The following is a 20,490-nucleotide window of genomic DNA, read 5'->3' as shown; positions in this document are numbered from 1 at the left end:
ACTTAGCTCTCATTATAAGGTATTGTCCTCGAGCTTTAACCCAAGAAAATCAGAGTAACTACTAAGAATTACTTGAACCTGTTTTCAGAGTTAGTTTTCTCATGTAGAGGGTTGGTCAACAGAAAAAAAAGGGAGGAGTTCTCTTGCGGAGCAGCGGGTTAGGGATCTGGCACTGCAGTGGCTTGGGTCGCTGCTGTGGCACAGATTCAATCCCTGGCCAAAAAATAAAAATAAAAAGAGAGCGGGAGGGATGGAGGGAGAGGGACAGGGAGGGAGGAAGGAAGGAAAGGGACGGGAAGCGAGAAAGAGACAAATGCCTTTTCAAGGTTAGCTTCTCAATAACACTAACCGCTGTCCCTCCTACTGTAAAGACACGACTCTAAAGAAACGCCATCTTCGAAAAAAATATTCTTGCAATTAGGCACTGTTTTTAGAGTACTCTCTTACATGTGTTTTCCCCAGTGAAACTATGCTTCATTGTAAAACAGCACACTACGTGTTATCAGCCCTGAATGTAACAGAGAGAGAAAGAGAGTGAGATTCTTCCCAAGGAACCTCTGACTTCCAAGGGGACAGAGCAGTTCCCCGGGCCCCCAGCACCCCAGGGGAAAGGGATAATTCCAACTGGACCAAAGGATCCACCTTGCGAGAGTGAGTCAAAGGCCATTAGCATTTCCAAAAACTCTGCCAAATGGTTCATTATAATCAGAAAGAAATGTTCTTTACTAATTAACAGAGGATGGAGCACCCTACCTCCCACTGGGAGAACCTGTATATATATGCAAACGAACACCCAACCAAATAGCTATAAACCCTAAGGTCTGCTTTTACTTTTTTCCATCCAGCTTCACTTCCTAACTCTCCACCCAAAAGTATAACAAAGCCAATGGCGCTAGAGATATTTTCACCTAGTTCCTCAAGGACCATTTATTTGATCCACAAAAGATACTCCAAAATATGCAAAGCAAATCTGATCACTGTTGAAATAGATCCTTTTTAAAAAGAATGTATTTTCCTGACGCAAAATAAGAGAAACAGGATATCTTACTCTGGTTCCCCAATTTTTTTGGGAGAAATCTTTTCTTGCTACCGATAGAACAATAAAGGCAGCCAAGGAGAATTCTTACACTTCTTCCTCTTAGCCTGGGGACCCTTTTCCACATGAAGGATCGGTTTCTGATTGATTGATTGATTGATTTTTGCTTTTTTTTTTTTTTTTTTAAGGCCGCACCCGCAGCACATGGCTAGGGTCTAATCGGAGCTACAGCTGCCAGCCTACACCACAACCACAGCAACACCAGATCTGAGCCGCGTCTGCGACCTACACCACAGTCACGGCAAAGGCAACGCCAGATCCTTAAATTTTTTTTTTTTTTTTTTTTTTTTTTTTTTTTTTTTTTTGCTCAGTTTCTGATTTAGAAGGCCCTAGATACAAAAACTCCCAAGGCCAAATATCCAAAAGCAAGGCTCAACATCAAACAAGTCTACAACAGTGACATGACTTTTCAGGGGATCTCCGGTGGGAATCCTTCAGTCATCTATGTACCATTTGAAGGAAAAAAGCCCATTAAAGGGGAGAGACTAAGAATGAGCAAACCATTGCTCATTTCCAGAAATCTTCCTGTTTTAAAAGCTTGAAAACAGGAAGTTCCCTTGGGGCCAAGTGGGTTAAGGATCCAGCATTGCCTCATCTGTAGCACAGGTCACAGCTGTGGTGCAGGTTCAATCCCTGGCCTGGGAACTTCCACATGCAATGGGCGCAGTCAAAAATAAACCTTTTTGGTTTGTTTTTGTTTTTGCTTTTTAGGGCCGAGCCTGAGGCACATGTAAGTTCTCAGGCTAGGGGTCGAATTGGAGCTGTAGCTGCCAACTTACACCACAGCCACAGCAATTCAGGATCCTTAACCCACTGAGTGAGGCCAGGGATCAAACCCTCATCTTCATGGATCCTAGTCAGCTTAGTCACCACTGAGCCATGATGGGAACTCCATTGTTTAAAAAAAAAAAAAAAAAAAAACTTGAAACAGTCAGAATTCAACTTGCCAGAATGATGTGAATTTATATTTACTTCAAAGCAACTCAGCTAACCCTGGCAGTATTTCCTGAGGAGTCTTTGCATGCTCTGCAGCTCCTCTGACAGAATAGGAACTTCTCAGGGGTCCAGGGACCAGTCTTTAAAACTGCTCCTCTTGGATAAAGGAAAAGATGGTACCCAGTTTTGTAAGTAAGGTTATTTGTCTCCCCTTCCCGGTACGCCCCCCACCCCCACTCCCACCCCTGCTATCCCACTCACATCTTAGGATAGGATTATTCATTTCTATCTGTTGTTTGTTCCTTGAGGGAAGGGACAGTGTCCTGGACCTCTTTTCCCCTCCTTGTTCCCCAGCATCCAGTGACCAAGGCTCTCTCCTTGACTAAACTCTAAGCAGGCTCCACTAAGTCCTTTTTCAACGAGACCTCGATCCTGGGCTTCAGTGTCCATCCATGCTGCACATGCATTGCTCAGTTTTAGCAAGAATCTTGCTGATTTCAGTTTGCAGAGAATCCCATCCTCAACATGTGATCAAATTTCTTAACCCCCATCACCACCCGAGTCATATCTGATCACTGTGGCCTGCTCTCAACTACAAACCTGTTCAGTTTGTTTAACCAGAAACCCCTGCTACCCTTGATGTTTCCTCTTAATAATTTCTATCCACTGACATTCCCCCCACCCCGCCCCGCTCCTTGGCCATAAATCCCCACTTTTCCTTGTTGATTCAGAATCAAGGCCAAATCTATGCGGAAGTCTCTTTTTCCTAATGGCAACAGTTCCTGAATAAAATCTGTTTTTACAGCATTAGCTACAGTCCAGTCCTGGTTTCCTTTGATAATAATAGCACAGTACCTGGAATACTGTTTTCATTCAATTGCTGCATTCACTGAATGATAGAAGACAAATAAGTGAAACTTCAGCCCTCACCACCATCAGAGGGCAGGGCTTAGAAGCAGAAATGAAGGGTCACTAAGCACTAGTGCAGAATTGCTATCTCCAGCAAAAATCTGATGGCCTTAGAGGGAAGGGAGAAAAAAAATCCCATCCCCTACTCATCTTAACTTCTCTGGCTGGGGCCATGTAAACTGGACTCACAAAAGGCAGATTAAAAAGAGAAAAACATACAAATTTATTTCAGCTTTATCTAATACAGTACAACTCATAAACAAATAAGCTCGAGTATATGTGTGTGTGTGTGTGTGTGTGTGTGTGTGTGTGTGTGTGTGTATGCCTATTCTCTATGCAGCATATGTAAGTTTCCTGGCTAGGGGTCAAATCTGAGCTACAGCTGCCAGCCTAGGCTACAGTCACAGCAACTCAGAATCCCAGGCACATCTTCGACCTACACTGCAGCTCATGGCAACACCAAAACCTTAATCCACTGAGTGGGGCCAGGGATTGAACCCACATCCTCGTGGATGCTAGTCAGATTCTTAACCCACTGAGCCACAACAGGAATGCCTTGAGTATTTTGGGTTTTTTAGTTTTTTGGTTGCACCCAAGGCATGCAGAAGTTCCCAGGCCAGGGACTAAACCCGTGCCACAGCAGTGACCAGAGCCACAGCAGTGACAATACCGGATCCTTAACCCACCAAGCCAACCATCAGAGAACTCCAAGCCCGAGTATATTTATACTAGATTTGATGAAGAGTGGCAAGTCACAGAAAAATGTAATGTCCTATGTGGATATGAGATAAAGGTATTAAAGGGGGGAAAACCTAGCAAGACCTGTTCACTCAGATACCTCTCAGCATCTCTCTGTGAAGCGTCTACGAAGGTAAGGATGGTCTTCTCCTCTTGGTATAAGGAGGGCACCTCTCCCAGGAGGACCTCATGACTTGCTTCCAGGAACAGAGAAGATGAGAGGCTCCACCCGCATCTGCTATCTCCCAAATTCCATCAGCCCCAAATGTTCAATATGTCAGACTGCGAGGTAGCATGTGTGGAACCCCGCTAGCCCTAAACCTAATAACAAGGAGATGGGAAGCAGGATGTGAAGAAATATCTGAGCTAAGAGCCTTGAGGAGTGGAGAGAAGAAGAAAAGGAAAAGGCGCAAGTGCAGCAGAGCAGACACCTCCCAGAAACTAAGAAAGACCATTAGGAGTTCCCATCGTGGCGCAGTGGTTAACGAATCCGACTAGGAACCATGAGGTTGCGGGTTCGGTCCCTGCCCTTGCTCAGTGGGTTAACGATCCGGCGTTGCCGAGAGCTGTGGTGTAGGTTGCAGACGCGGCTCGGATCCCGTGTTGCTGTGGCTCTGGCGTAGGCCGGTGGCTACAGTTCCGATTCGACCCCTAGCCTGGGAACCTCCATATGCCGCGGGAGCGGCCCAAGAAATAGCAACAACAAAAGACAAAAGACAAAAAAAAAAAAAAAAAAAAAAAGAAAGACCATTAGGCAGGTCTGCGGCCCGGCCTCGAGGGGAGGGTAGACATAAGCACCTGTGTGCTTTGCGGCCCACGAGCGGGATCTGATGACTCCAGAGGAGGGACAGGTACATGCCTCAGACATGGGGCTCCAGCAACTCAGTGGCACTAAAGAGGGGAGAGAGTCTCAAAATTGGGGCTTCAGAGTTCCCGCTGTGGCTCGGCAGGTTAAGAACCTGACTAGTATCCATGAGAACACAGGTTCGATCCCTGGCCTCTCTCAGTGGGTTAGGGATCTGGCGTTGCCGTGAGCTGTGGTGTAGGTCAGTCACAGACTCGGCTCGTATCTGGTGTTGCTCTGGCTGTTGTGTAGCCTGCAGCTGTAGTTCCGATTCGACCCCTAGCCTGGAAACTTCCATATGCTTTGGGTGCGGCCCCAAAAAAAGAAAAAAACGGGGGGCTTTATTGCGAAAATTAAATATTTCATTGTTTAATATATGTGCAATGTCATCATCTCTACAGGTTTGCTAAAAAATCTTTTATTATTTTTTTATCACTCAAATGAATTTATCGCATCACAATCCAATTTTATGGGCTTTCCATCCCACAACCCAAGCACATTCCCCCGCCCCCGACCCAAGGAGCTCATGAGATGTCACAGTAAAGTCACGGACTCTTGTGAGCAGCTCTGAAAACTGTCTCGTGATTTCCAGCTGCACATTGTATATTTGTAAGCACACGTGCAATTAAAGCCTGGCACTGTGTCCTTGTGTAATTAGCTCTGTGTGCATGTGCGTTTGTGTAAACGTCCGTAGAAGCATTTGTACGCAAGACGTGGCTAAGTCAAGGATCCCAAATGGTATCCTAATCTCAGAAACGAGACAGATTGAAACGATCTATAAAGGGAATAAGAAACAGAAAGGAAGTCGCGTCAAAAGAGGAAAAAGGCTAACATTTTACTGAAGAGGCACAAATGCTATAAATTGAAAATAGATGTACAGCTCCAGTTATAATTGTCTGCCATGTTGCTATGAGGTTTAAAAAATGACCAACTCCATAATGCCATTTAAATCAGTGTTTACCAACCTTGCATGGGTTTAGACATTCATCATTCATTCACACGTGAAAAGAAGTTTGGGTCAAGCTCAAGAAAAAATCTACTGAAGAACAGAAAGAGTTTCTAGTTTATAGACATAATTTGTGATATTTTCATCAACCTAAGCTACTAGAAAACAGTGCATTACATTAAGGAAAGAAGCAAAATCTCAGGGAAATGATTACCGATTTATCATTTCTGGTTAACAGAAAAAGTTCCCTTTTTGAAGAGAAGTACAGAAAACCTTTCATTTTGATTGACTTGGCCAATGTAAAAATGAAGAAGCAGAATGTGATGTTTTGAATCTCACAGACAAGTTTAGTATAAAATGTTACAAAGTGGAAGAGGTATGTAGATCTTAGCTGATTTCCCCCTGGAACCTGTTTTCTTGAAGGTTTAGGCATTTCACAAATCTCCCGCCTTTGTATAATGGTTTACCCTTTTTCAAAGGGCTTTTACATCTCTGATCCTCATTGATCCCCATAACAACTCTGCACAGTGGCTGAGTATTAAGTGTGAGCTACAGAGAGGTTGTGTGGTTTATTTGAGGTGTCACCATCTCTGACAGCCCCACTGCAAAGATGTAATTCCTATTCTACCAGTTATTACTGCCTCCCTAAAATAATACAAAGGGTATCTGCACATCCATTCCAAGAGCTGTAGAGACATCCATTGCACTGAGATTTCCTACCAGGCATTTCCTGCTGGGCAGGGGGCACAAAGGCTGCCCTCTTGGTGGTATGGGTTCGCTCTGACCATTTGGCACCCAGGCCACGATAACAATTTTCACATCATCTGTGATTCCACGCGTAAAGGAAAAGACCGTAGATGGAGGTCAGGAAAGCTGAGTTCTAGTCCTGGTTTTTATTACTGAGAATACTGCAGCCATCAGGGCTGACAGTGGGTGACACTATCACTAAGGCATCTTGCTAAGTATGCCACACAGACCATCTCTCGGTTCTCACAGCCACCCTCAGCAGGAGATAAGTTTACCTTCTACTTTATTGATAAGAAAACCCAGACCCACAGAAATGAAATTAGTCACCTAAGGAGATGAAGCTCATAGGCTGAGAAGCTAGGACCTGAACTAGGCAGTCAAATGACAGAACATGTGTTTTAGCCACTCACTGGTTGACTGATTCAGGCCATCTCTTAGTTTCCCTGGGTTCAGTTTGCTTGATTATTTAGTAAAAACGTTTCACTAAGCCCCTTCCAATCCCACATATTAAAAAATACAAATTAGAGAAGGAATGAAGCTGAAGTATAATTTCTCCCTGTTAATCAGTACGTAAACAGTGCTCTGAACCTAGCAGATGAAACTGAGGGGCTTCATACTGCCACCTGTTTCTACCATTGTGAACTTTGTGTATCATACTAGTTTATTTTCATTTACACTTTAGATATGTTCCCGGTATGTTACAGACGGAATTTTTTTTTTTTTGTTTTTTTGGTCTTTTTGCCTTTTCTAGGGCCACTCCTGAGGCATATGTAGGTTCCCAGGCTAGGGGTCCAATCGGAGCTGTAGCCACGGGCCTACGCCAGAGCCATGGCAACGTGGGATCCGAGCTGCATCTGCGACCTACCATAGCTCACGACAACGCGGGATCCTTAACCCACTGAGCAAGGCCAGGGATAGAACCCACAACCTCATGGTTCCCAGTCGGATTCATTAACCACTGTGCCATGACGGGAACTCCCAGACAGAATTTTAAATCTAAATGCTACGCTAAAATATTAAAATAAAAAGTAAAATAAAAAATTTTTAAATAATACATAAATGCTATGATAAATTTGCTGAATGATTAAACTCTTAAAAATTTTGATTGTGGCAAAGCAGTAAGGAACCCGACTAGTACCCACGAGGATGCAGGTTCAATCCCTGGCCTCGCTCAGTGAGTTAAGGATCTGGCGTTGCTGTGAACAGTGGTGTAGGTCACAGATGAGACTGGATCTGTGGTTGGCATTGCTGTGGATGTGGTGTAGGTTGGCAGATGCAGCTCCAATTAGATCCCTAACCTGGAAACTTCCATACACCACAGGAGCAGCCATAAAAAAGCAAAAAAAAAAAAAAAAAAAAATTCTATTGTGTAGAGTTCCATCGTGACTCAGTGCATTAAGGATCTGGCATTATCACAGCTGTGGCTCTGGTTACAGCTATGGCATAGGTCTGATCCCTGGCCTGGAACATCTGCATGTTTCAAGTACAGAAAAAAAAATTCAATTGTGAACCTTTGTGTTGTTCTTAATTTTATTTTATTATTTTTTAAACCACTTTATTGAGATATGATGCACACCTAAAAAGCTTTACAAGAGTTTCTGCTGTGGCACAGTAAGGATTGGGCATTGCTGAACCTGTGGTGCAGATCACGCTGCCGTTCAGATTCAGTCTCTGGCCCAGGAACTTCCATATGCCACAGGTACAGCCAAAAAAGGGGGAAAAAAAGCTGTACACATTTAATGTGCACAACTTGATGAGTCTGGAGATAAGCTCACACTCAAGAAACCATCATGACAATCTACATCGTAAACCTATCTATTACCTCTGAAGGTTTTTTCCTGACCTCTTATTTATCATTATTTTTATTACCATTATTGGTGATAAGAACACTTGACATAAGAGCTATCCTCTTCGCAAATTTTTAGGCATACAATACAGTACCAACTATATTGTGAATCATTTGCAAAATAAAGAATTATCCCTTGGAGTTCCCGTCGTGGCTCAGCAGTTAACGAATCTGACTAGCATCCATGAGGACACAGGTTTGATCCCTGGCCTTGCTCAGTGGATTAAGGATCCAGCATTGCCATGAGTTGTGGTGTAGGGTGCAGACATAGCTCAGATCTCAAGTTGCTATGGCTGAGTATAGGGCGGCAGCTGCAGCTCTGATTCAACCCCTAGCCTGGGAACTTCCATATGCCATGGGTGTGGCCCTTAAAAAAAAAAAAAGACCGAAAAAAGTTACCCTTTTAAAATTGCTGTTGTAAAACAGATTGTCTATGAAGTGCTTAATTAGAAGTGCTCCTGGGAGTTCCCACCATGGCACAATGTGTTAAGAACCCAACCGCAGCGCCTTAGGTTTCTGAGGAAATGCAGTTTCAATCCCCAGGCTAGCACAGTGGGTTAAACGATCTGGCATTGACACAGTAGCAGCACAGGTTACAACTGTGACTCAGATTCAGTCCCTGGCCGGGGAACTTCCACATGCCATGAGTGCAGCCATTAATTTTTTTTTAAAAAAGGGAAGGAAAAAAAAAAGTGTTCCTATAACTCAACAGGTCTTCACAAAGCTATTTGCTTTTGTGCCACAATCCTAAAAATGACTCCGAAGAGGTAGTTCAATCTGATCTTACAACAACTCCTTCTTTCTTTTTAAATAGACTCTTCATTGCCCTTGTTCTATGGAGGGAAGGCTCTGGTCTCTCTGATGGTTTTCATTAACACGTCAACAATTATTGTACTTCAGTGACATATTTTGTGGTGATAGGCCATCAAGAGATTAAGGAATCACTGCAATCGAACACAGTCCAATAAATAATCGGGACATTATGATTAATGGTTATATTTAATGAAAACCACCTGTTTGTTACATCAGCTTGCTTGCTTTCTTCATTTCGTTTCAGATTCCAATAAACTGTGAATGCCTTGAAGCATAGCTGAGCCAGGTGGAATAAACATAACTTTTTAGGAGATGGGCTGGTGGGAATGTAAATTGGTTCAGCCACTATGGAAAACAGTATGGAGGTTCCTTAAAAAATTAAAAATAGAGCTACCATATGATTCAGCAATCCCACAACTGGGCATATACCCAGAGAAAACTCTAACTCAAAAAGATTCATACACCTCAATGTTCACTGAAGCAGTATTTACAATAGCCAAGATATGGAAGCAGCCTAAGTATCTGTCAACCAATGAACAGATAAAGAAAATGTGGTGTGTGTGTGTATACATATATAAATATATATATACTACACGCAACAGAATACTACTTAGCCATAAAAAAAGAATAAAATACCATTTGCAACAACACAGATGGACCTAGAGATTATCATACTAAGTAAGTTAGACAAAGAAAATATAACACTTATATGTGGAATCTCAAAAATAATACAAATGAATCTATTTACAAAACAGAAAATCTCCCAGACACGGAAACCAAACTCATGTTACCAAAAGGGAAAGGGAAACTGGGGAAGGGATGAATTAGGAATATAAATTAACAGATACAAACTACCATACATAAACTAAACATTATATTTACTATATGACACAGGGAACAATCTTTAATATCTTATGATAACCTATAATGGAAAGTAATATGAAAATACATATATATATATAATTGAATCACTTTGCTATACACCTGAAACTCACAAAATATTACAAATCAACTATACTTTAATTAAAGAGAGAGTAAGATGGGGTAGGAGCTACTGTAGATGAAGGCTGTAGCAAATTGTAAGGAGAGGAGTTCCCAGTAGAACATTAGAACTAAATCTGACTAGGAACCACAGGGTTGTGGGCTCGATCCCTAGCCTCGTTCAGTGGGTTAAGGATCTGGCATTGCTGTGAGCTGTGGTGTTGGTTGCTGACAGGGCTCGGATCCTGCATTGCTGTGGCTGTGGCGTAGGCCCCTAGCCTGGGAACCTCCACATGCTGCAAGTGCGGCCCTATAAAGCAAAAAAAAAAAAAAATTGTAAGGGGTGTGGAGGATAAAAGAGGCATGGCTCAGAGTTCCTGCTGTGGTTCAGCAACTAGCAAACCCTATTAGCATCCATGAGGACTAGGGTTTGATCCCTGACCATGCTCAGTGGGTTAAAGACCCAGCGTTGCGGTGAACTGTGGTGTAGGGGGGCTAGGATCCCACCTTGTTGTGGCTCTGGCATAGGCCAGCAGCTACAGCTCCAACTGGACCCCTAGCCTGGGGACCTCCGTATGCCCAGGGTTCAGCCCTAAAAAGACAAAAAAAAAAAAAAAAAAGGAAGAGGTATGGTTCATTGAGATCGTGATTGTAATAATCTATAACACTGCCTTGGAGTCTACTTCTGGACACTCCAGTCTAACATGTACAATGCAGGTGTAGACACCTAGGGCAGCCACAGCCAGGCATCAGACATCCTAGTACCTCCAGAATGACCAGAGTACCATAGTGCCACATACAAAGCAAAAGCTCATAGCCTGGTAAATAAAGACAGTCTGGATGATAACTGAAAATTTCTTTACTTTTTGAGTTCAAAGGGAAGGATGTAATGAAGATGGGGTTCCCACAATGAGGCAGATGAGGCTTTAGACATCAAAATAGTATCTTTTATGAGTTCCCATTGTGGCTCAGAGGAAATGAACCTGACTAGTATCCATGAGGATGCAGGTTCTATCCCTGGCCTCACTCAGAGGGTTAAGGACCACAGCATTGCTGTGAGCTGTGGCATAGGCCGGCAGCTACAGCTTTCATTCAGTCCCTAGCCTGGAACTTCCATATCCTGCGGGTACGGCCCTAAAAAGACAAAAAAAAAAAAAAAAAAAAAAAGTATATTAGATTGTTTCTATTTTCTTTTTTGTTTGCTTTATAACCTTTTAAAATAGCCTCCTCCTTCCCTGGCATGTGGCCTGGGAAGCACAAGTGACTCTAATAAGCTTGATTTACTGGCTTTCTAACCCACAGCAGATTAAAAGAGCATCTAATGGAGGCAAGCAAAAGAACTACTGGTTCTCAGTTCTCTGACAAAAGCTAAAACGACCATAGAACGCCTCGCAGAAAGGAAGAGTCAGAAACACATAAAAAGCAAATTCAGTAATTCAACAAATCTTAGTATGCAGGGATAGAACCTCCTGTATCATATCCCAACCATATTTAATGAAGACCCCAGACATTTTTAATTATTTTCGGCATATTCAAGTAAAGAACACAGATGACCATGTATAATGGAACCTCACAAGAATGCAAAATTGCAAATTTGGGTATAACTTAATTAGTAATTGGCTCCAAGGGTAGAAGGAGAGGGATAAAGTGACCCCATGATCATTTGGGACATTTTCCCTGTGCATGGTCAGCAGTGTAGCATAATTTTCTTTTTTTTTTTTTTGGCTTTTTAGGGCCGCACCCGCAGCACATGGGGATTCCCAGGCTAGGGATCTAATTGGAGCTGGAGCTGCCGGCCTACGCCAGAGCCACAGCAACGCAGGATCCAAGCTGCGTCTGCAACCTATACCACAGCTCATGGCAACGCCAGATCCTTAACCCACTGAGCGAGACCAGGGATCGAACCCCCAACCTCATGGTTCCTAGTCGGATTTGTTTCCGCTGCACCACAACGGGAACTTCTAGCATAATTTTCTTATGTTGACATTTCAAGGGGTTACCTAACCCAGAAAATTCACTTTCATGAATCCTCCAATGATGCCAGACACATGAATTGTTACTGGTCTGTTTTCTGCCTCATTGGCACTTATTTCAAAAGAACTAATTTTTTTGCACTTATACCATACACTTCTGCAAGTTTCTTTTTATTCACAAATACTTTCTTAGTCAAAATGACAATCCTTAAGGCACAGATGTGTTTATTGCCTTTTTTTTTTTTTTTTTTTTTTTTTTTGGCTTTTTAGGGCCACACCTGCATATGGAGGGTCCCAGGCTAGGGGTCAAATAGGAACTACAGCTGCTGAACCTGCAACCTCAAGGTTCCAGATCAGATTCGTTTCTGCTGTGCCACAACTGGAATTCTTTTTTTTTTTTTTTTTTTTTTTAGGGCTGCACCTCATGGATACTAGTCAGGTTCATTACCACTGAGCCATGACGGGAATTCTATTGCCCATTTAAAGATGAAGCTATAAATGTTCAAGAAAGGCAAAGTAACCATAGACACTCAGCTGGTTAGAACTCATATATTTTAATACTAGTTATCACCCCTGTTAGAGGTCATGTTGAGTTCTAAGCCCATTTCCTGCGTGTATGGGGGAAGTTTCCCCACACCAAGGAAGAATTCTCTGACATCAACCAGGAGTCCTACACTTCAACAGTTGTGACCTAGATTCTGCAGGTTAAGGGTTCAAGGGTCGAAACCCCCACCCCTGTTGTCAAATAAGTCATGAATATTCTTCCCTTTTTTTTTTTTTTTTTTTTTTTTTTTTTTTTTTTGCTTTTTAGGGCCGCACCTGTGGCATATGGAAGTTCCCGGGCTAGGGGTGGAATAGGAGCTACAGCTGCCAGCCTTCACCACAGCCACAGCAATGCTGGATCCTTAACCCATTGAGCAAGGCCAGGGATGGAACCTCCATCCTCATGGATGCTAACCGATTCGTTTCCGCTGAGCCAAACAGGAACTCAATCCCCTCCCTTTTATCTCGACCCTCCAATACACAGGTGTCTCAACCCAAATCAGGTTGAGAAGTTGATTTGCAAACTAAGTTCCCGCTTCTCCACTGAATAAAGCTTGTGGGGTTCTAGCCTCAGTTCCATTATTGGCTATGCAAACCAGAGCAGAAAAAAACACCCCGACTGAGACAAGGGGTCTCATCCAGGCTAGGACCCTGGTAACGGTAGGAGGGCCAGACTCACGATACAGTCAACGTCCCATACTCCCAGGTGGGCAACCTATAACTGGAGAATAATTAAGTCACAGAGGTTCTCCCAAGGATGAGAGGTCTGAGCCCCACATTAGGCTCCTAAGCCTGGGTCCTGCACCACAAAGACGAGACCCCAGAGCATCTGGCTGGAAGGCCAGTGGGGCCTCCTTTTGAGACACCAGAGGCCTGTGGGAACTAGACTCCACTCTTAAAGAGCCCGCACAAAATCTCACACGCTCCGGGTCACAGGGCAGAAGAGTCACCTGAGAGCTGCCTGCGTCAGACCCACCTGCTGGTTTTGGAGTCTCCCGAGAGGCAGGCGGCAACTGCAGCTCATCCTGGGGATGCAGACACTGGCGGCAGCCTCCTCAAATGCAGGTGCCGGCAACCTACCATTGGGGAATCCTCACTCTAGCTTAACAGCTCCAGGTCCGAGCCCTGTTCCGGTCAAACAGCCTGTAGGTACCAGGACTGGGTAGCTTCATGCCAAGCAACAAACTGGACAGGACACAGTCTCAGCAGCAGTCAGGCAGCCCTAAGACCCGCTAACGCCAGGCCTGCCCACCAAAAGGGCCCAGGACCCAGCTCCACCCACCAGCGGCCAGGACTGGTCCCAGAATCCTCTGCGCCTGGCCCCGCCCCCAAGGAGCCTGCTCCAGCCTCGCACCTGCCTCGCACGCCAGGAGCCGACGCCAGACGGAATAAAACCACAGCCTGCTACCCAGCCTGCCCACCAGTACGTCAAATCCTGCCTCGCCAGCAGCGGGGCCTTGGTACTGCCCGCTAGCAGGCCACACACGTTCGAGACACCCCGGACCTGGTACCCAACCGTGTCAGGAATTGGCCGCCCCCACCCCCTCCGCCCAGGTATCCCACACCAGCCCTGGGACCGCTGGGCCCAGCAACTAGATTCCCGAACCTGGCTCTGCCCTCCAGTAAGCAGCTCTGACCCAGGGCCTGGCTTCCCCCAACAGCCCCGAGTCTCCTGGACCCTGACTCCACCCATGGGTGAGGCAGCACAGGCTCCGGGCCCCCTGAGATCCGCCCTCAGTGCTTTGTGACCTGCTCTGCCAACCAGCGGCTGCAGCCTCCACGCAAGACAGGGCCTGGCTACCAACCAAGCCTACCAGACGGCCCTCAGGATCCACACAGCCGTCTGAGGGGCCCCTAGAGCATACGCCTCCGGTGACAAGAGGGCGGTGCACTGCTGGGTCGTCTCCTACCAAAGGCCGCTTCTCCGAGATCCAGAAACAGAACCAACCTACCAGTTATATAAAAATACAAACAGCCATTTAGACAAAAACGAGGCGGCAGAGGAACACGTTCCAGACAAAAGAACAAGATAACACCCCAGAAGAACCTAGTGACGTGGAGGCAGGCAGTCTACCCGAGAATGGGTTCAGGGTGGTGGCGGTAAAGCTGACCCAAGAACTGGGGAGAAGAATGGATGCACAGTGCCAGCAATTAAAAGATACTAACAAAGAGAAAATACAAAGAACAAGCCAGGCTGAGTACAATATCTGAAATGAAAAATCCACCAGGAAACCCTGAAACACCCTGATAGGAGCAGTGGAAGCAAAGGTTCAGAATGCCTTTATGTTTATATTTAAACGTGTTAAAATTATCCTATACAAATGTGCTCAAAGGACATGGTACCCAGAAATGTGCCGCCTGGATATGTCCACTCATAGTCCACAAAACATGATGTGTCAAGAGTGTGGCTTCTCACCTACCAGCTGTGTGATCTTGGGTAAGTTACTTAACCCCTCTGAGCCTCACATTCCTTTACTGTTGAATGGGGATGGTAACCGTTGTAGTGAGCCTCTGTTATTTTGGCCTGAGCAGCCTCCATTCCTTTAGGGATTCACATCTTCCCCAAGTCATTTGTCTGCTCATAGTAATACTCAGTAAATGATCATTTTTATTATTACACCAGTAGCAGTAGAGGACATACCTAGGTCTCTGCAAAGGAAAGAAAATCTATAATATCATGCTAAATAGAGTCACTGACACATTTTCTCATAAATGCACCATGTAGATCCTGTCCTGGAGGGCCTGTGAGGGGAAATGCCTCTTACCTTGTCACATGGAACGTCCAGAGGCCCTGCAGCAAATGAATTCTGCTTTTCCTTTCCATGTGTCAGAGGTGTTCTTTTTGTCCTTTGTTTTCATCAAGCATTTCAGTAACCATTTGGGGTTCTCTCTAACTAGTAGCCCCTGTTGTGAGAGTGATTGTATCACACATAATGGCACGTCTGACTTGGGAGACTATGGGGATAATGTGGGTGGTGGTCACAGTTTAGCCAAAGTCTATATAAATTTCAATTACTACCTGCAGCTCTACCCTGCACAGACCCCTGTCCTGAGCGAGACGCCAACTGCTTTCCTTTGCCTTCAGCTGCGTAGGCACAACCTATAATCTTCCTCCATCTTTCTCCTGCCTTGTTTTTATTTTCATTCTTCTCTTTCCACAACTGCAGTATTCACAATTCAAAGGCTGCTTAGTGAAGCCTGTGACATTAACCATATGTGAGGACATCTTTTATCTTATGTGAACAGTATTGGTTCTTCCTCCTCCTGCTCATGCAAAAGTTACAGAACCAACAAGGACCTACTGTAGGTACAGGGAACTATCCTCAATATCTGTAATAACCTATAATGGAAAAGAATCTGAAAAACAATGTATATATACATATATATATTGAGAGTGTGTGCGTGTATATATATATATATATTTTAATCACTTTGCTGTACACATGGACCTAATACTACATTGTAAATCAACTACACTTCCATTTTAAAAAATGAACTTTAACAAAAATTTAAAGTCACAGAGTGGAAAACACAGGTATGAATTACACACCTGAGTCATTTTTAAGCCATCTACACCTAGGATTCAAGCATTTAAAAAAATCATTGGAGTTCCTGTCGTGGCGCAGTGGTTAACAAATCTGACTAGGAACCATGAGGTTGCGGGTTCGGTCCCTGCCCTTGCTCAGTGGGTTAACGTTCCGGCATTGCCGTGAGCTGTGGTGTAGGTTGCAGACGCAGCTCGGATCCAGCGTTGCTGTGGCTCTGGCATAGGCCAGTGGCTACAGCTCCGATTCGACCCCTAGCCTGGGAACCTCCATATGCCATGGGAGCGGCCCAAAGAAATAGCAAAAAGACAAAAAATTTTTAAAAAAATTTTTAAATTAAAAAATCATTAATACTCTTTTTTTTTTTTCAAAAGTGTATTAGCTGCTTTTTTATGTAGAAAGAGCTTTGGTAACCGTGGGCCTACACAAGTGCAATGGACAGAACAATTCAGGATGAACAGAAAAGGTCATTATAGGTTGTTTCTACTTTCCCAAAGAGATTTCACTTTCTCCAGTAGTGAAGTACTGCTGTCTTACTCTGTAGCAGCTAATTTCTGTGATGGTTCTGTTGCCATGGGTGGAAAAAAAAAAAAAAAAAGTGTTGCGATGTTTGTAGCAGAAGCCCTGTGTTTGGAGAGCCAGCTGGGGTCAAATCCTGTAGTTCTAGCTACCCTGTCCTCTTCTCCCAGGAGTCCCCTTTGGACAGCTTGGGGACATTTAAGTTTACCTGGCAGTCACTACTGGGTGAGAAAGGACATATTTTCCACCTGGGAGAAATCAAATCATAACTGCTAAAGGTGACTCTGAACACAGTTATCCTACAGATTTCCAGAAACTACATGCACAGCAGTTGGGCTGCAGGTGCATTTTTACGTTTTCAGTGCGCCATAAATTATTATTGAACAAAGAGCTCCTTGGTCATTCCAAAAATAATTTCTTGGAATTTCCTTGTGGCGCAGCAGGTTAAAGATCCAGTGTTGTCACTGTGGCAGCTCAGCCTGCTGCTGTGGCTAGAGTTTGATCCCTGGCCCAGGAACTTTCACATGCCATGGATGCGGCCAAAAGTAATCATTTCTTTTTCTCTTGGGCCAGATTTTTAAAGATAAAGAATATGGTCTCCAGGCAGGATGAGAATCCTTGCCTGCTATTTCCCGGGCCGGGGACCCTGGGCAAGTCACTTAATTCTGTACCTCAGTTTCCGTGTGTGTAAAACAGTGATATTAACACTGTTTAGCTCAGAAGCTTGTTGGGAACATATAAGCAAGATAAATATAGTGCCTGATATATAGCAACAGGTAAACATTTTCTAATGTATACTTTAAAAAAAAAAAACCTTGTAATTGGTCTTAATTAGGAGAATTAAGGTCTTGCAATTATTCTATATTATGGATTATAGCAACAAGATTATAAAGCCAGGGAATGGTCTAATGGTTAGGATTCAGCACTTTCATTGCTGTGACCTGGGTTCAATCCCTGGTCTGAGAACTGAGATGCCACATCAAGCTGCTGCATGCTACAGCCAAGAAAAGATTGCTAAGCTTTATTTAATGTGAGTGTTAGCTATTATTTTATTGTTAACATTATTCTCAGTTTGTTTCTATAAATTATCAATGTCTACCAGATCTCCCTTTCCCAAGTGGAGTCAGCATCCATGATCTTATTTGCTGTTTTGCCTAAAAATTTTCATTCTCCGTTTTCTTATGCTTTTGGGTTTTCATTTATGGCACACACCATCAAATCTTTTCAGAGAAAGCAGCGACAGTTAACTTACAGAATTCTAAGTATCATTCAAACTTTTTATTGTGAAGGGTTCCACACAGAGGAGTTCCCACTGTGTGAAGTGGGTTAAGAATCCTACTGCGGCCTCTCAGGTTGCTGCGGAGGTTGCAGGTTCATGTCTTCATGCACCTGTGTAAATTAGGGCATTTCTGTTTATGTATAACCACAATATTATCAGCTGAACAAACACAATTAATGTCATCTAATAGCCAGATCAAAATCAAATATCCTGATATGGCTCAAAATGGCATTTTATACTTCTATGTTCAAACCAAGATCCAAACGAGGCCCACACCTTCTATTAATTGTTGCATTTCTTCAGGCATAACAGTGTACTTAAGAGATATAACACTCTCAAAGTCTTTTTAATCAGTAACACAGACCTTAATTCTCCTTAAAGACCTATTATAAGTTTAAAAGGTGATTTTTTTCTCTTTTTATTAGTAAGCATTGAGAATGAATTCTTAATTGGATTATGCTCCTCAAGCACTAAAATAAAAAAGAAAAGGGGAGCAGCGGAGGGGAAGGAAAAAAACCAAAGGAAGGACATCTCACTTCTGTTTTCTCCTCATTGTTTTTGTAGCTTTTTAAAAAAATTATTATTTTATCTTTACTTTTTTGTCTTTTTAGGGCTACACCTGTGGCATATGGAGGTTCCCAGGCTAGGGGTCAAATCAGAGCTGTAACCACTGGGCTCTGCCACAGCAACTCCAGATCCTTAACCTGCTGATCAAGGCCAGGGATCAAACCTGTATCCTCATGGTTCCTAGTCAGATTGGTTTCCTCTGAACCAGCTTGGGAACTCCTGTTTTTGTAGCTTTTTATTCTACTATTTCTTCTCCTGGACACTATATTTTCTTATGTTTCTTTCTTTTTTTTTTTTTTTTTTTTTTTTTTTTGCCACAGCCATAGCACGCAGAAGTTCCCAAGCCAGGGATCAAACAGTGTCACCACAGCAACCCACCCACTGCAATTACAACACAGATCCTTTTTTTTTCTTCTTTTTTTATTATCAATGAATTTATTACATTTATAGTTGTACAGTGATCATCACAATCCAATTTTATAGGATTTCCATCCCACAACCCCAACATATCCCCCCACCCCCCGAACTGTCTCTTTTGGAAACTATGAATTTTTCAAAGTCTGTGAGTCAGATTCTGTTCTACAAAGTTCAGTCTGTCCATTTTTCAGATTCCACATGTCAGTGATAGCATTTTGATGTTGGTGTCTCATTGTCTGACTGACTTCCTTAGCATGATAATTTCTAGGTCCATCCATGTTGCTAAAAATGCTGGTATTTCATTCCTTTTAATGGCTGAGTAATATTCCATTGTGTATATGTACCACATCTTCTGGATCCACTCCTCTGTCGATGGACATTTAGGTTGTTTCCATGTCTTGGCTATTGCAAATAGTGCTGCAATGAACAATGAAGTACATGTGTCTTTGTGAGTCATGGTTTTCTCTGGCTAGATGCCCAGAAGTGAGATTGCTGGATCAAATGGGAGTTCTATTTTTAGTTTTCTGAAGAATCTCCATAATGTTTTCCACAGTGGTTGCACCACTTTACAGTCCCACCAACAGTGTAATAGCGTTCCTTTTTTTCGCACCCTCTCCAGCACTTATTGCTTATAGCCTTTTTTTTCTTTTCTCTTTTTGTCTTTTCTAGGGCCACACACCTCGACATATGGAGTTCCCACGCTAGGGGTCTAATCGGAGACGTAGCTGCCAGCCTACACCACAGCCATGGCAACTCAGGATCCGAGCCACCTCTGTGACCTACACCACAGCGTATGGCAATGCTGGATCCTTGACCCACTGAGCAAGGCCAGAGATCAAACCTGCAACCTCATCATTCCTAGTCGGATTCGTTAACCACTGAGCCACAACAGGAACTCCTGTTTATAGACTCTTTGATGATGGACATTCTGGCTGGTGTAAGGTGATACCTTATGGTAGTTTTGATTTGCATTTCTCTAATAATGAGTGATGTTGAACATCTTTTCATGTGTTTTGGGGCCATCTGTATGTCTTCTTTGGAGAATCGTCTTGTTTAGATCTTCTGCCCATTTTTTGATGGGGTTGTTGTTTTTTTGGTATTGAGCTGCAGAAGGTGTTTATAAATTTTGGTGATTAATCCCTAATCAGTCGATTCATTTGCAAAGATTTTCGCCCATTCTGTGAGTTGTCTTTTTGTTTTGTTTAGGGTTTCCTTTGCTGTGTAGAAACTTTTAAGTTTAATTAAGTCCCACTTGTTTATTTTTGTTTTTACTCTCATTACTCTAAGAGGTGGATCTGAGAAGATGTTGCTGTTGTTTATGTCAGAGAGTGTGTGGCCTATGTTTTCCTCTAAGAGTTTTATAGTATCTGGTTTTATATCTAGGTCTTTAATCCATTCGGAGTTTATTTTTGTGTATGGTGTTAGGGAGTGTTCTAATTTCATTCTTTTCCATGTGGCTGTCCAGTTTTCCCAGCACCACTTATTGAACAGGCTGTCGTTTCTCCATTGTATATCTTGCCTCCTTTGTCATAGATTAGTTGCCTGTAGGTGCATAAGTTTAATTCTGGGCCTTCTATCCTGTTCCACTGATCTATATTTCTGTCTTTGTGCCAGTACCATACGGTTTTGATGACTGCTGATTTGTAGTATAGTCTTAAGTCAGGGAGCCTAATTCCTCCAGCTCCATTTTTCTTGTTCAGGATGTCTTTGGCTATTCTGGGTCTTTTGTGCTTCTAAATAATCGTTAAAATATTTTGTTTAAGGAGTTCCCGTCGTGGCACAGTGGTTAAC

General features: G+C 43.3%; 1 long non-coding RNA gene across 1 annotated transcript in view; it reads left to right on the top strand.

Moving 5' to 3' along the window:
- Nucleotides 13,673-20,490, top strand: part of LOC106504246 — a 47,789-nt gene continuing 40,971 nt past the window's right edge. Inside the window, exon 1 of the long non-coding RNA XR_001299329.2 lies at nucleotides 13,673-14,809. This is a non-coding gene — a long non-coding RNA (uncharacterized LOC106504246). The remainder of the gene's footprint in view (nucleotides 14,810-20,490) is intronic.

This window comes from Sus scrofa, chromosome 10 (genome assembly GCF_000003025.6).
Source record: "Sus scrofa isolate TJ Tabasco breed Duroc chromosome 10, Sscrofa11.1, whole genome shotgun sequence".
Lineage (NCBI taxonomy): Eukaryota > Metazoa > Chordata > Mammalia > Artiodactyla > Suidae > Sus > Sus scrofa.
This window is presented reverse-complemented; position numbering and strand designations above follow the sequence as displayed.